We start from the raw sequence: 11,671 nt of genomic DNA, 5'->3' as shown, positions 1-11,671 counted from the left end.
ATATTTTAAAACCGAAGACGATTCGCTCGTTGGAGCCAACTTCCTGCCTAGCCTCCTCTGAGGATTGCGTAATCACACGGCTGCCTATGTTGACAGGCTATGCATTCTCTGTCTTTATATCGCTGTTTAAGTGTTCAAACACTGTGGCTATATTAACTTATTTCCGTAGTTAAGCTGATGTATACAATATCGAGTGATTTTTGTCATCTGTCTGTAGCGTCGTGTTTCTTTTAGATGAACAAAACGGCTTTGAAAAGAGACCTTACGGACGGTACAGAAAAAAGGTTCTCCAGACCTATGACAGGGGGCGCTAGTGATCCCGGGATGCTTCATGCGCCTACCTGTAGAATAAGAGATCTCCAGTTCAAATTTACAGTGAACAGCTGAGGAGCAGTCGTGCATTTGTTTCGTTTTACATTCGTTTTGTTTGTTTAATTCCGTTTTTACATTTCGTTTTACAATGGACGATTACAGGAGGTCATCAGTAAAGGAAGAGCAACTCCGGAGTTAAAAGGTTTGATTCGGACAACGGGACTTTGGAGCAAACGGAGTGGTAGGCACGATCGAAAACAACTTTTTGATTTCATGTGCTTTATTGAGCGTTTTTATGTGGGAAGACTGCTTATATGAGATTTTAACTCAAATAGTTCGAATTAAATAATGAATAAGCCACACTAGAGCAGCGTTCCCCAACCTTTTTTGTGACGGTTAGGTCCCGGACAAATTTTACCGGGTGGGGGGGGGAGGTGACGTCAGTGCCTCCCCAGTCATGAACCTCACAGCACGTCACTGATATTGATATTATTGATAGCAAATTCTGACAATATATTGATATCATAGTGATATTGTGCGCCCCATTTAGTCACAATATATTGTATAAATAAAAATTCGGACAATATATTGATATCAAATTCTGACAATATATTGATATCATTGATATTAAATTCTGACAGTATATTGATACCATAGTGATATTGTGCGCCCCATATAGTCACAATATCGAATCATGAGTTATCCATAGAGCGAATCTAAAATGTTTTTTGTTTATTTTCAGTATCAAGGGCAATTGACTCAGCGCACCAGCAGATAAGTATAAATAATAAAGCACGCACTGTTTGTTTTCTTAGTCATCTGGGTCATGGTAATTTGCAAAATTTGAATTAAGGCAAGTGTCATTAGACTTATGATATACAAATAATAATTGTTCATGATGAAACAGATAGATATAGAGATGTATATAATTATATCGATATATATTTGGTATTCTCAAAATTGCATAATGAAGACCATAATGTGTCCAGCTGTGGCTTGAACTTGCCAAATTGTGAGTGCCCATGTATTATTTAGCAAGGACATAATGATTTCCATTCATCAACAATTTATATTCAGAAACAACCCAAATTGTGTTCAGTTATTCTCATTTTCTCTAATGGCGACCAAGTCATCGTCCATCTGCGGTCACCTAAATTACTTTTCCTCACGCTAGCAATTCTTAACACGCAACAGAAAGTTAGTCAGGTAGCAGTAGCAGACAGAAAGAAAAAAAAAAGACCAGACAGAAGTCAGTCATCAGGGTTGTCGAGGTATTGGCACATGTGCGCTCATTGACCACTCCCCTGTTGTGATTGGCAGCCAAAATGAATTCCTCCATCGACAGACGTGCGTCTCAGTATGCCGATAAAGGCGGCCAGCCTATAGAGCCATTGACAGTATGATGGAGGGAGAGACGGGGAGAAGGTGATGACAAAGATGACATCATGTGACCACTGGCTTGCTTGGCCCTGCTGGACACCTCATTAGGTACACTTTTGCCATCTAATGTGTATGTTTTTTTTTTTTTCTTAGGTTGTTAAGCAACAGCGGCAAGGCATGAGAGATGGAAACTAGCAGAGGTTAGGTGTTAAAGGATGACTGGCCGGTCCACAACTCACCTTGTAGATCATCCTGCGCTTCTGGCCGAGTTGGAATCTTCTCCACCGAGCGGTCCTGCTCGGCCCGACGCGACCACACAAAGACATGTGAAGAAGGGAGGCCGCTTCATTATCAGGGTTGAGGCCCAGAGAGGCGAGAGGATGGCTGCAAGGGCTGTGGCCTCCAGCTCCATCCATCACGCACGTCCTGACCTTGGCTTGACCCAAGCATGGCAGCCAATGAGGCGCCCTCTTTCCCCTTCTAAACACTCGCACACACTTATCTAGCCGCGCATTGACATCGAAGAGATCGGGTGACACCGAGCGGAGGCCGCATGCTCTTTGTCGGCCGACGCTCTTTCGTTCCTTTGTTTTTTTACGTGACTAATGTGAGTAACAACACCTGACAAACAGGCTGTTCATCCTGTCTCCTCTCTCAGGCTCGTGCCCCCCTCTTTTTGTCACACACAATAGAAAACAGTAGCAAGGTCCTCCATCTATCTCCATAGATTCCTATTGTGAGGAGACGACGTGTCATTTCGCCAACGAGAAGGAGAGCCCATTCAAGCAAAAAAGTAGACTTGGACAGAGAACATAATGCTGAGAAATGAAGCACATGCTTTCTAAGGGCCACTAGGGGCCACTTTAACAGATACAAAAAGACCCCCCCCCCCCATCAAGGAGGCTAGGGAGGCTACCCTGCCATCATGAAAAGGGGAAAAACAAATTCAATTGTTTTTATTATAAAGTCATTTTCCTTTTAATTTCAATAGTTTTGTATCATTTTGAACCAAAATCGCAGAATTTTTATAGTTATTTTAAAACCGAAGACGAATCGCTCGGAGGAGCCAACTTCCTGTCTAGCCTCCTCTGAGGATTGCGTAATCACACGGCTGCCTATGTTGACAGAGTTAGACCTGCTCTCTGTCTTTATGTCGCTGTTTAAGTGTTCAAACACTGTGGCTATATTAACTCATTTCCGTAGTTAAGCTGGTGTTTATAATAGTGTTGACTCATGAGTGAACGATTCGTTCAAAAGAACGAAGTGATTCGTTCTTTTTTCAGTTCATATGACACCAACCAGCAGGTGTCGGTAATGCACATTGAAGCTGGTGCCACCTCGCCGTAAACCAAAAAGAAGAAAATGACGTAACTTCCTGTCCACGAACGAGTGGTGAATTGCATTTCCCGTTCGCCAACAGAACGGATCCGTGAGTGAACGAGTCAGAGAGTGAGTGATTTGCCTTTCCAGTTCATCGCGAGAACGGATCAGTGAGGGAACGAATCGGGACTTTGCCGTTCGCGAACGAGTCAACGGGTCAACTGCCTTCCTTCCCATGCATCAACGGATCAGTCAGTGAAGGTGTTGCGTCTCTCTCCTAGTAGTCCAGAATGTCGATTTACGATTTGCCAAGGAACCACTCACCGAAACACCACTTCTTTTATGCACGTTTTCTCCAAGCTACCGGCTATCTTTCTTGCATGAAGGGATGCGCCCTCCGTTATGCAAAAACGGGGAGATTCTTCTTCTCTTTGGGTCATCTTGATTTTATAAGTTAAAATGGTCGTGAGCAGCAGCAGAGCCCCATTTCAACCCCTTACACTGAGTGCCAAGCAGGGAAGAAATGAGTACCATTTTTATAGTCACCGGTATGACCCGGCTGGGGTTTGAACCCTCAACCTCCCAGTCTCAGGGTGGACACTCTAACGCTAGGCCACTGAGCTGGTAAACACTATAGTAAAGTTTTGTAATGCTTATAGTAGTTTTTAAATGACGTGTATACATATATACGCTACTGCAATTTCACGTTAGATTGCTGGTTTGAAATTTACTTTTAATATTATTATTTTTAATAAACATTTATGTTAAAACTTGTCTGGTGTTTTATTCCTTGTTTTTATATTCGCCAATTAAAACATAAAAATCAGACATTTGGTTAACTGCTTTATATGACAGTATGTATATCTACTGCAATTTCACATTAGAGTGCTGGTTTGAAATTTACTTGTATTATTATTTTTATTTTAATAAACATTAAAAACCTGTTAAAACTTGTCTGGTGTTTTATTCCTTGTTTTTATTTTTTTGAAAACAAAAATGTGACATTTGGTTAACTGCTTTATATGACACTATGTATGTGTTTTACGTTGTGTAATATGTGTTGGTGTCCCCCAAAATAAAGAGCAAGTAGTCAAACACACATTCTTGACACGTCCAAAAAATGCATCAAGTTCTTCGGTACACCTGAAAATGGAACAGCGAACTGCGCCGCGGCCGTGGCAATTATTCTCAAAGCATCCCCTGATCTTATGCTCCCAAGAGAGCAAGGAAAAACTAAAAAAAAACTACTAAAAGAAAGAAATAGTCGTATCATTTTTATTTCATCGTATTTATATATTTATCATAAATGTGAAAATATTTCTGACACGTTACCGGTCCGTGGCGCAAAAACGGTCTATTTGCTTGAGCTACTCCATAAAACCATTATTATTCCGGGGAATGTGAGCGAGGCTTCCATAGTGTAGTGGTTAGTGCTCTGGGCTCTCACCCCAGCGACACGGGTTCGAATCTCAGTGGAGCCTATAGTTTTTATCATAGAGGATTTGCAACACAGTTGCTCGTGTGCTGCCCCATGTGACCATACACCTCCCTAAAGCTTAGGGTTAGAGCTAGATCTAGGGTTAGAGCTAGGGTTAGGGTTAGAGCTGGAGCTAGGGTTAGAATTAGGGTTAGAGCTAGATCTAGGGTTAGGGCTAGATCTAGGGTTAGGGTTAGAGCTGGAGCTAGGGTTAGAATTAGGGTTAGAGCTAGGGTTAGAGTTAGATCTAGGGTTAGGGTTAGAGCTAGGGTTAGGGTTAGAGCTGGAGCTAGGGTTAGAATTAGGGTTAGGGTTAGGGTCAGAGCTAGGGTTAAACCTGGAGCTAGGGTTAGAATTAGGGTTAGGGTTAGAGCTAGGGTTAGGGTTAGAGCTGGAGCTAGGGTTAGAATTAGGGTTAGAATTAGGGTTAGGGTTAGAGCTAGGGTTAGAGCTAGATCTAGGGTTAGGGTTAGAGCTAGAGCTAGAGCTAGAGCTAGAGCTAGAGCTAGAGCTAGGGTTAGGGTTAGGGTTAGAGCTAGATCTAGGGTTAGGGTTAGGGTTAGGGTTAGAGCTAGGGTTAGGGTTAGAGCTGGAGCTAGGGTTAGAATTAGGGTTAGGGTTAGAGCTAGATCTAGATCTAGATCTAGATCTAGATCTAGATCTAGGGTTAGGGTTAGGGTTAGGGTTAGGGCTAGATCTAGGGTTAGGGTTAGAGTTAGGGTTAGAGCTGGAGCTAGGGTTAGGGTTAGAGCTGGATCTAGGGTTAGGGTTAGAGCTAGGGTTAGGGTTAGAGCTGGAGCTAGGGTTAGAATTAGGGTTAGAGCTAGGGTTAGGGTTAGAGCTAGATCTAGGGTTAGAGTTAGGGTTAGGGTTAGGGTTAGAGCTGGAGCTAGGGTTAGAATTAGGGTTAGGGTTAGGGTTAGAGCTAGGGTTAGACCTGGAGCTAGGGTTAGAATTAGGGTTAGGGTTAGAGCTAGGGTTAGGGTTAGAGCTGGAGCTAGGGTTAGAATTAGGGTTAGAGCTAGGGTTAGAGTTAGATCTAGGGTTAGGGTTAGGGTTAGAGCTAGAGCTAGAGCTAGAGCTAGAGCTAGGGTTAGGGTTAGGGTTAGGGTTAGAGCTAGATCTAGGGTTAGGGTTAGGGTTATCAGAAAGTGGGGGTGAGGGCGGGTTAGGGTTAGGGTTAGAGCTAGGGTTAGGGTTAGAGCTGGAGCTAGGGTTAGAATTAGGGTTAGAATTAGGGTTAGGGTTAGAGCTAGGGTTAGAGCTAGATCTAGGGTTAGGGTTAGAGCTAGAGCTAGAGCTAGGGTTAGGGTTAGGGTTAGAGCTAGAGCTAGATCTAGGGTTAGGGTTAGGGTTAGAGCTAGGGTTAGGGTTAGAGCTGGAGCTAGGGTTAGAATTAGGGTTAGGGTTAGAGCTAGAGCTAGAGCTAGATCTAGATCTAGATCTAGATCTAGATCTAGGGTTAGGGTTAGGGTTAGGGTTAGGGTTAGGGTTAGGGCTAGATCTAGGGTTAGGGTTAGAGTTAGGGTTAGAGCTGGAGCTAGGGTTAGGGTTAGAGCTGGATCTAGGGTTAGGGTTAGAGCTAGGGTTAGGGTTAGAGCTGGAGCTAGGGTTAGAATTAGGGTTAGAGCTAGGGTTAGAGCTGGAGCTAGGGTTAGGGTTAGAGCTAGGGTTAGGGTTAGAGCTAAATCTAGGGTTAGAGTTAGGGTTAGGGTTAGAGCTGGAGCTAGGGTTAGAATTAGGGTTAGGGTTAGGGTTAGAGCTAGGGTTAGACCTGGAGCTAGGGTTAGAATTAGGGTTAGGGTTAGAGCTAGGGTTAGGGTTAGAGCTGGAGCTAGGGTTAGAATTAGGGTTAGGGTTAGGGTTAGAGCTAGGGTTAGAGCTAGATCTAGGGTTAGGGTTAGGGTTAGGGTTAGAGCTAGAGCTAGAGCTAGAGCTAGAGCTAGAGCTAGGGTTAGGGTTAGAGCTAGGTCTAGGGTTAGGGTTAGGGTTATCAGAAAGTGGGGGTGAGGGCGGGTGTGGCACCATCTAGTGTCCCAGTGACGTAGGTACACCTGTAAATGGCGGGTTAGAGCTAGATCTAGGGTTAGAGCTAGAGTTAGGGTTAGAGCTGGAGCTGGAGCTAGGGTTAGAATTAGGGTTAGGGTTAGGGTCAGAGCTAGGGTTAAACCTGGAGCTAGGGTTAGAATTAGGGTTAGGGTTAGAGCTAGGGTTAGGGTTAGAGCTGGAGCTAGGGTTAGAATTAGGGTTAGGGTTAGAGCTAGATCTAGGGTTAGGGTTAGGGTTAGGGTTAGGGTTAGAGCTAGAGCTAGGGTTAGGGTTAGAGCTAGATCTAGGGGTTAGGGTTAGGGTTAGAGCTAGGGTTAGAGCTGGAGCTAGGGTTAGAATTAGGGTTAGGGTTAGGGTTAGAGCTAGAGCTAGATCTAGATCTAGATCTAGGGTTAGGGTTAGGGTTAGGGTTAGGGCTAGATCTAGGGTTAGGGTTAGAGTTAGGGTTAGAGCTGGAGCTAGGGTTAGGGTTAGAGCTAGATCTAGGGTTAGGGTTAGAGCTGGAGCTAGGGTTAGAATTAGGGTTAGAGCTAGGGTTAGAGCTGGAGCTATGGTTAGGGTTAGAGTAGGGTTAGGGTTAGAGCTAGATCTAGGGTTAGAGTTAGGGTTAGGGTTAGGGTTAGAGCTGGAGCTAGGGTTAGAATTAGGGTTAGGGTTAGGGTTAGGGTTAGAGCTAGGGTTAGACCTGGAGCTAGGGTTAGAATTAGGGTTAGGGTTAGAGCTAGGGTTAGGGTTAGAGCTGGAGCTAGGGTTAGAATTAGGGTTAGGGTTAGGGTTAGAGCTAGGGTTAGAGCTAGATCTAGGGTTAGGGTTAGGGTTAGGGTTAGAGCTAGAGCTAGAGCTAGAGCTAGAGCTAGAGCTAGAGCTAGGGTTAGGGTTAGAGCTAGATCTAGGGTTAGGGTTAGGGTTATCAGAAAGTGGGGGTGAGGGCGGGTGTGGCACCATCTAGTGTCCCAGTGACGTAGGTACACCTGTAAATGGCGGTGTACCTAATGGAGTGTCTGTGTGATTCCCTCGTTAAGTGCACCTGCGTGAAAAGTTTTAGCTCCTGCAGGACGTGAAAGTGGCTAAAACTTTTCACGCAGGTGCACTTAACGAGGGTAACTTGGAAAACATATTGGAACGCGGCCCTGAGGACTAGAGCTTGACACCTGTGACCATGATATTTCCCTAATAAAGTGGCCTGTTATGAGGTACACTTGAAAATGGCGGTGTACCTAATGGAGTGTCCGTGTGATTCCCTCGTTAAGTGCACCTGCGTGAAAAGTTTTAGCTCCTGCAGGACGTGAAAGTGGCTAAAACTTTTCACGCAGGTGCACTTAACGAGGGTAACTTGGAAAACATATTGGAACGCGGCCCTGAGGACTAGAGCTTGACACCTGTGACCTTTGACCATGATATTTCCCTAATAAAGTGGCCTGTTATGAGGTACACTTGAAAATGGCGGTGTACCTAATGGAGTGTCCGTGTGATTCCCTCGTTAAGTGCACCTGCGTGAAAAGTTTTAGCTCCTGCAGGACGTGAAAGTGGCTAAAACTTTTCACGCAGGTGCACTTAACGAGGGTAACTTGGAAAACATATTGGAACGCGGCCCTGAGGACTAGAGCTTGACACCTGTGACCTTTGACCATGATATTTCCCTAATAAAGTGGCCTGTTATGAGGTACACTTGAAAATGGCGGTGTACCTAATGGAGTGTCCGTGTGATTCCCTCGTTAAGTGCACCTGCGTGAAAAGTTTTAGCTCCTGCAGGACGTGAAAGTGGCTAAAACTTTTCACGCAGGTGCACTTAACGAGGGTAACTTGGAAAACATATTGGAACGCGGCCCTGAGGACTAGAGTTAGTGCTCGGGGCTCTCACCCCAGCGACACGGGTTCGAATCTCAGTGGAGCCTGTAGTTTTTATCATAGAAGATTTGCAACACAGTTGCTCGTGTGCTGCCCCATGTGACCATACACCTCCCTAAAGCTTAGGGTTAGAGCTAGATCTAGGGTTAGAGCTAGGGTTAGAGCTGGAGCTAGGGTTAGAATTAGGGTTAGAGCTAGATCTAGGGTTAGGGCTAGATCTAGGGTTAGGGTTAGAGCTGGAGCTAGGGTTAGAATTAGGGTTAGAGCTAGGGTTAGAGCTAGATCTAGGGTTAGAGCTAGAGTTAGGGTTAGAGCTGGAGCTAGGGTTAGAATTAGGGTTAGGGTTAGGGTCAGAGCTAGGGTTAAACCTGGAGCTAGGGTTAGAATTAGGGTTAGGGTTAGAGCTAGGGTTAGGGTTAGAGCTGGAGCTAGGGTTAGAATTAGGGTTAGGGTTAGAGCTAGATCTAGGGTTAGGGTTAGGGTTAGAGCTAGAGCTAGGGTTAGGGTTAGAGCTAGATCTAGGGGTTAGGGTTAGGGTTAGAGCTAGGGTTAGAGCTGGAGCTAGGGTTAGAATTAGGGTTAGGGTTAGAGCTAGATCTAGATCTAGATCTAGATCTAGATCTAGGGTTAGGGTTAGGGCTAGATCTAGGGTTAGGGTTAGAGTTAGGGTTAGAGCTGGAGCTAGGGTTAGAGCTAGATCTAGGGTTAGGGTTAGAGCTGGAGCTAGGGTTAGAATTAGGGTTAGAGCTAGGGTTAGAGCTGGAGCTATGGTTAGGGTTAGAGTAGGGTTAGGGTTAGAGCTAGATCTAGGGTTAGAGTTAGGGTTAGGGTTAGGGTTAGAGCTGGAGCTAGGGTTAGAATTAGGGTTAGGGTTAGGGTTAGGGTTAGAGCTAGGGTTAGACCTGGAGCTAGGGTTAGAATTAGGGTTAGGGTTAGAGCTAGGGTTAGGGTTAGAGCTGGAGCTAGGGTTAGAATTAGGGTTAGGGTTAGGGTTAGCGCTAGGGTTAGAGCTAGATCTAGGGTTAGGGTTAGGGTTAGGGTTAGAGCTAGAGCTAGAGCTAGAGCTAGAGCTAGAGCTAGAGCTAGAGCTAGGGTTAGGGTTAGAGCTAGATCTAGGGTTAGGGTTAGGGTTATCAGAAAGTGGGGGTGAGGGCGGGTGTGGCACCATCTAGTGTCCCAGTGACGTAGGTACACCTGTAAATGGCGGGTTAGAGCTAGATCTAGGGTTAGAGCTAGAGTTAGGGTTAGAGCTGGAGCTAGGGTTAGAATTAGGGTTAGGGTTAGGGTCAGAGCTAGGGTTAAACCTGGAGCTAGGGTTAGAATTAGGGTTAGGGTTAGAGCTAGGGTTAGGGTTAGAGCTGGAGCTAGGGTTAGAATTAGGGTTAGGGTTAGAGCTAGATCTAGGGTTAGGGTTAGGGTTAGGGTTAGAGCTAGAGCTAGGGTTAGGGTTAGAGCTAGATCTAGGGGTTAGGGTTAGGGTTAGAGCTAGGGTTAGAGCTGGAGCTAGGGTTAGAATTAGGGTTAGGGTTAGAGCTAGAGCTAGAGCTAGATCTAGATCTAGATCTAGGGTTAGGGTTAGGGTTAGGGTTAGGGCTAGATCTAGGGTTAGGGTTAGAGTTAGGGTTAGAGCTGGAGCTAGGGTTAGGGTTAGAGCTAGATCTAGGGTTAGGGTTAGAGCTGGAGCTAGGGTTAGAATTAGGGTTAGAGCTAGGGTTAGAGCTGGAGCTATGGTTAGGGTTAGAGTAGGGTTAGGGTTAGAGCTAGATCTAGGGTTAGAGTTAGGTTTAGGGTTAGGGTTAGAGCTGGAGCTAGGGTTAGAATTAGGGTTAGGGTTAGGGTTAGGGTTAGAGCTAGGGTTAGACCTGGAGCTAGGGTTAGAATTAGGGTTAGGGTTAGAGCTAGGGTTAGGGTTAGAGCTGGAGCTAGGGTTAGAATTAGGGTTAGGGTTAGGGTTAGAGCTAGGGTTAGAGCTAGATCTAGGGTTAGGGTTAGGGTTAGGGTTAGAGCTAGAGCTAGAGCTAGAGCTAGAGCTAGAGCTAGGGTTAGAGCTAGATCTAGGGTTAGGGTTAGGGTTATCAGAAAGTGGGGGTGAGGGCGGGTGTGGCACCATCTAGTGTCCCAGTGACGTAGGTACACCTGTAAATGGCGGTGTACCTAATGGAGTGTCTGTGTGATTCCCTCGTTAAGTGCACCTGCGTGAAAAGTTTTAGCTCCTGCAGGACGTGAAAGTGGCTAAAACTTTTCACGCAGGTGCACTTAACGAGGGTAACTTGGAAAACATATTGGAACGCGGCCCTGAGGACTAGAGCTTGACACCTGTGACCATGATATTTCCCTAATAAAGTGGCCTGTTATGAGGTACACTTGAAAATGGCGGTGTACCTAATGGAGTGTCCGTGTGATTCCCTCGTTAAGTGCACCTGCGTGAAAAGTTTTAGCTCCTGCAGGACGTGAAAGTGGCTAAAACTTTTCACGCAGGTGCACTTAACGAGGGTAACTTGGAAAACATATTGGAACGCGGCCCTGAGGACTAGAGCTTGACACCTGTGACCTTTGACCATGATATTTCCCTAATAAAGTGGCCTGTTATGAGGTACACTTGAAAATGGCGGTGTACCTAATGGAGTGTCCGTGTGATTCCCTCGTTAAGTGCACCTGCGTGAAAAGTTTTAGCTCCTGCAGGACGTGAAAGTGGCTAAAACTTTTCACGCAAGTGCACTTAACGAGGGTAACTTGGAAAACATATTGGAACGCGGCCCTGAGGACTAGAGCTTGACACCTGTGACCATGATATTTCCCTAATAAAGTGGCCTGTTATGAGGTACACTTGAAAATGGCGGTGTACCTAATGGAGTGTCCGTGGCATTCCCTCGTTAAGTGCACCTGCGTGAAAAGTTTTAGCTCCTGCAGAACGTGAAAGTGGCTAAAACTTTTCACGCAGGTGCACTTAACGAGGGAATCTTGGAAAACATGTTGGAACGCGGCCCTGAGGACTAGAGCTTGACACCTGTGACCATGATATTTCCCTAATAAAGTGGCCTGTTATGAGGTACACTTGAAAATGGCGGTGTACCTAATGGAGTGTCCGTGGCATTCCCTCGTTAAGTGCACCTGCGTGAAAAGTTTTAGCTCCTGCAGGACGTGAATGTGGCTAAAACTTTTCACGCAGGTGCACTTAACGAGGGTAACTTGGAAAACATATTGGAACGCGGCCCTGAGGACTAGCGCTTGACACCTGTGACCATGATATTTCCCTAATAAAGTGGCCTGTTATGAGGTACACTT

Source organism: Syngnathus acus, chromosome 11, assembly GCF_901709675.1.
Source record: "Syngnathus acus chromosome 11, fSynAcu1.2, whole genome shotgun sequence".
Taxonomy (NCBI): Eukaryota; Metazoa; Chordata; class Actinopteri; order Syngnathiformes; family Syngnathidae; genus Syngnathus; species Syngnathus acus.
The sequence above is the reverse complement of the archived record's forward strand: the minus strand, read 5'-3'. Positions refer to the sequence as shown.